This window comes from Apodemus sylvaticus, chromosome 11 (assembly GCF_947179515.1).
Source record: "Apodemus sylvaticus chromosome 11, mApoSyl1.1, whole genome shotgun sequence".
Taxonomy (NCBI): Eukaryota; Metazoa; Chordata; class Mammalia; order Rodentia; family Muridae; genus Apodemus; species Apodemus sylvaticus.
The window spans coordinates 622,314-628,180 of NC_067482.1; positions in this window are offsets into that span (position 1 = coordinate 622,314).

Here is a 5,867-nt window from a genome sequence, read left to right on the forward strand (position 1 = left end):
TCGAGTTACAACGTGTTGTTTAGGAAAAAGAAGATAATTTCGCACGATGCGGCATTTCCTTAAAACGTGGTATTCTGACATATTTTTTCGATAGAAATCTATCCTTTGCTTTCTCTATTGTGGCTACAAGCTTAGACATATACGGAACACCAAATTTTTTCGAATTTCAACTTGTTCTTTAGGAAATACAAGATAATTTTGTACAGAGCGTTATTTGTTCTCGTAAATTTTAAGTTTTTCTAATACGTAAGTATTTGTTTTTACTCTGCAACACTGTATTCAGTTATAACGTGGAATTCTTACATATTCTTTCCAGAGAAAACTCTCCTGTGCATTCTCTTTTGAGGCTGCACGCTTAGACATACACGCAACACCAAAGCTTTTCGAGTTACAACGTGTTGTTTAGGAAAAAGAAGATAATTTCGCACGATGCGGGATTTCCTTAAAACGTGGTATTCTGACATATTTTTTCGAGAGAATACTCTCATGTGCGTTCTCTTTTGAGGCTACACGCTTAGACATACAACACCAAATCTTTTCGAGTTACAACGTGTTGTTTAGGAAAAACAAGATAATTTTGCACGATGCATTATTTCTTCTCGTAAATTTTAAGCATTTCTAATACGTACGTATTTGTCTTTACTCTGCAACACTGTATTTCCTTATAGCGTGGTATTCTTATATATTCTTTAGAGAGAAAACTCTCCTGTACGTTCTCTTCTGAGGCTACACATTTACACATACACGCAACACAAATCTTTTCGAGTTAAAACGTGTTGTTTAGGAAAACCAGATAATTTCTCACAATGCTGGATTTCCTTAAAACGTCGTATTCTGACATATTTTTTGAGAGAAAACTCTCCTGGGCGTTCTCTTTTGAGGCTACACGCTTAGTCATACACGCAACACCAAATCTTTTCGAGTTACAATGTGTTGTTTAGGAAAAACAAGATAATTTTGCACGATGTGTTATTTCTTCATATTAAGTTTAAGTATTGCCAATATGTACGTATTTGTCTTTAATATGCAACACTGTATTTCCTTGTAACGGGGTATTCTTACATATTCTTTCAAGAGAAACTCTCCTGTGCGTTCTCTTCTGAGGCTATACACTTAGACATACACGCAACTTCAAAGCTTTTCGAGTTACAACGTGTTGTTTAGGAAAAACAAGATAATTTCGCTCTATGCAGGATTTCCTAATAACGTGGTATTCTGACATATTGTTTCGAGAGAAAACTCTCCTGTGCGTTCTCTTCTGAGGCTACACACTTAGACATACACGCAACACAAAGCTTTTCGAGTTAAAATGTGTTCTTTAGGAAAAACAAGAAAATTTCGCACAATGCTGGATTTCCTTAAAACGTGGTATTCTGACATATTTTTTCGATAGAAATCTATCCTTTGCTTTCTCTATTGTGGCTACAAGCTTAGACATACACGGAACACCAAATTTTTTCGAATTTCAACTTGTTCTTTAGGAAATACAAGATAATTTTGTACAGAGCGTTATTTGTTCTCATAAATTTTAAGTTTTTCTAATACGTAAGTATTTGTTTTTACTCTGCAACACTGTATTCAGTTATAACGTGGAATTCTTACATATTCTTTCCAGAGAAAACTCTCCTGTGCGTTCTCTTTTGAGGCTGCATGCTTAGACATACACGCAACACCAAAGCTTTTCGAGTTACAACGTGTTGTTTAGGAAAAACAAGATAATTTCGCACGATGCGGGATTTCCTTAAAACGTCGTATTCTGACATATTTTTCGAGAGAAAAGTCTCCTGGGCGTTCTCTTTTGAGGCTACACTCTTAGTCATACACGCAACACCAAATCTTTTCGAGTTACAAAGTGTTGTTTAGGAAAAACAAGATAATTTTGCACGATGCGTTATTTCTTCACATTAAGTTTAAGTATTTCCAATATGTACGTATTTGTCTTTAATATGCAACACTGTATTTCCTTGTAACGGGGTATTCTTACATATTCTTTCAAGAGAAAACTCTCCTGTGCGTTCTCTTCTGAGGCTATACACTTAGACATACACGCAACTTCAAAGCTTTTCGAGTTACAACGTGATGTTTAGGAAAAACAAGATAATTTCGCACGATGCAGGATTCCCTAATAAGATGGTATTCTGACATATTTTTTCGAGAGAAAACTCTCCTGGGTGTTCTCTTTTGAGGCTACATGCTTAGTCATACACGAAACACCAAATCTTTTCAAGTTGCAACGTGTTGTTTAGTAAAAACAAGATAATTTTGCATGATGATTTATTTCTTCTCGTAAAGTTTAAGTATTTCTAATAAGTACTTATTTGTTTTTACTTTGCAACATTGTATTCCGTTATAATGTGGAATTCTTACATATTCTTCGAGAGAAAACTCTCCTGTGCATTCTCTTTTGAGGCTACATGCTTAGACATAAACGCAACACCAAAGATTTTCTAGTTACAACGTGTTGTTTAGGAAAAACAAGATAATTTCGCATGATGAGGTATTTCCTTAAAACGTGGTATTCTGACATATTTTTTTTCGAGAGAAAATTCTCCTGTGGGTTCTCTTTAGAGGCTACAAATTGAGACATACCCCTAACACCAAATCTTTTCTAGTTACAACGTGTTGTTTAGGAAAAACAAGATAATATTGCACGATGCATTATTTCTTCTCGTAAATTTTAAGTATTTCTAATACTTACGTATTTGTCTTTATTCTGCAACACTGTATTTCCTTATAACGTGGTATTCTTACATATTCTTTCGAGAGAAAACTCTCCTCTTCGTTCTCTTTTGAAGCTACACGCTTAGACATACACGCAACACCAAAGCTTTTCAAGTTACACCGTGTTGTTTAGGAAAAACAAGATAATTTCGCACGATGAGCGATTTGCTTAAAACGTGGTATTCTGACATATTTTTGCGAGAGAAAATTCTCCTGTGGGTTCTCTTTTGAGGATACACATATAGACATACACACAACACCAAATCTTTTCGAGTTACAACGTGTTGTTAAGGAAATACAAGATAATTTTTTACGATGCATTATTTCTTCTCATAAAGTTTAAGTATTTCTAATATGGACGTATTTGTCTTTAATCTGCAACACTGTATTTCCTCATAACGTCGTATTCTTACATATTCTTTCTAGAGAAAACTCTCCTGTGCGTTCTCTTTTGAGGCTACAGGCTTAGACATACATGCAACACCAAATCTTTTTGAGTTACAATGTGTTGTTTAGGAAATACAAGATAATATTGAATGTTGTGTTATTTCTTCTGGTAAAGTTTAAGTATTTCTAATGCGTACATATTTGTCTTTAACTGCAACACTGTATTTCCTTGTAACGTAGTATTCTTACATATTCCTTGAAGAGAAAACTCTTCTGTGCGTTCTCTTTTGAGGCTACACGGTGAGATATACAGGCAACACACAAATTTTCGAGTTACAACGTGTTGTTTAGGAAATACAAGATAATGTGCTACGATGCAATATTTCTTCTCGTAAAGTTTAAGTATTTCTAATATGTACGTATTTGTCTTTACTCTGCAACACTGTATTTACTTATAATATGGTATTCTTACATATTCTTTCGATTGAAAACTCTCCTGTACATTCTCTTTTGAGGCTACATGCTTAGACATACACGCAACACCAAATCTTTTTGAGTTACAACGTGTTGTTTAGGAAAAACAATATAATTTTGCTCTATGCATTATTTGTTCTCGTAAATTTTAGGTATTTCTAATACGTACGTATTTGTCTTTACTCTGCAACACTGTATTTCCTTATAACGTGGTATTCTTTCATATTCTTTCGAGAGAAAACTCTCCTCTTCGTTCTCTTTTGAGGCTACACGCTTAGACATACACGCAACACCAAAGCTTTTCGAGTTACAAAGTGTTGCTCAGGAAAAACAAAATAATTTCGCACGATGCGGGATTTCGTTAAAACGTGGTATTCTGACATATTGTTTGGAGAGAAAATTCTCCTGTGGGTTCTCTTTTGAGGCTACACATTTAGACTTACAAACAACACCAAATCTTTTCAGATACAACATGTTGTTTAGGATATACAAGATAATTTTTTACGATGCGTTATTTCTTTTCGTAAAGTTTAAGTATTTCTAATACGTACGTATTTGTCTTTACTCTGCAACACTGTATTTGCTTATAACGTGGTATTCTTCCATATTCTTTCTTGAGAAAACGCTCCTGTGCATTCTCTTTTGAGGCTACACTCTTAGACATACACGCAACACCAAAGCTTTTCAAGTTACAACGTGTTGTTTAGGAAAAACAAGATAATTTCGCACGATGAGCGATTTCCTTAAAACGGGGTATTCTGACATGTTTTTTCGAGAGAAAACTCTCCTGTGCGATCTCTTTTGAGGCTAGAAGCTTCGACGTACATGCAACACCAAATCTTTTCGAGTTACAACGTGTTATTTAGGAAAAACCAGATAATTATGCGCGATGCGTTATTTCTTCTCATAAAGTTTAAGTATTTCCAATATGTACGTATATGTCTTTAATATACAACACTGTATTTCCTTGTAACGGAGTATTCTTACATATTCTTTCAAGAGAAAACTCTCCTGTGCATTCTCTTCTGAGGCTACACACTTAGACATACACTCAACACCAAAGCTTTTCGAGTTACAACGTGTTGTTTAGGAAAAACATGATAATTTCGCACGATGAGCTATTTCCTTAAAATGGGGTATTCTGACATGTTTTTTCGAGAGAAAACTCTCCTGTGCATTCTCTTTTGAGGCTGCACGATTAGACATACATGCAACAGCAAATCTTTTCGAGTTACAGCGTGTTGTTAAGGAAAAACAAGATAATTTCGCAAGATGCGCGATTTCCTTAAAACGTGGTATTCTGACATATTTTTTCGAGAGAAAACTCTCCTGTGCATTCTCTTTTGAGGCTACAAGTTTAGACATACACGCAAGACCAAATCTTTTCGAAATACAACGTGTTGTTTAGGAAATACAAGATAATTTTCTACGATGCGTTATTTCTTCTCGTAAAGTTTAAGTATTTCTAATACGTAGGTATTTGTACTTACTCTGCAACACTGTATTTCCTTGTAACGTGGTATTCTTACATATTCTTTGGAGAGAAAACTCCCCTGTGCATTCTCTTTTGAGGCTACACACTTAGACATACACGCAACACCAAAGCTTTTCGAGTTACAACATGTGGTTTAGGAAAAACAAGATAATTTCGCACGATGCAGGATTTCCTTATAACGTGGTATTCTGACATATTTTTTCGAGAGAAAATTCTCCTGTGCATTCTTTTTTGAGGCTGCACGCTTAGTCATACACGCAACACCAAATCTTTTCGAGTTACAACGTGTTGTTTAGGAAAAACAAGATAATTTTGCACGACGCGTTATTTCTTCTAGTAAAGTTTAAGTATCTCTAATACGTATGTATTTGTCTTTTCTCTGCAACACTGTATTTACTAATAACGTGGTATTCTTACATATTCTTTCGAGAGAAAATTCTCCTGTGCGTTCTCTTTTGAGGCTGCACGGTTAGACATACAGGCAACACCCAAACTTTTCGAGTTACAATGTGTTTTTAAGGAAAAACAAGATAATTTCGCAAGATGCGGGATTTCCTTAAAATGTGGTATTCTGACATATTTTTTCGAGCGAAAACTCTCCTGTGCCTTCTCTTTTGTGGCTACAAGCTTAAACATACACGCACCTCCAAATCTTTTCGAATTTCAACTTGTTGTTTAGGAAATACAAGATAATTTTGTACGGAGCATTATTTCTTCTCGTAAACTTTAACTATTTCTAATACGTACGTATTTGTCTTTACTCTGCAACACTGTATTTCCTTGTAACATG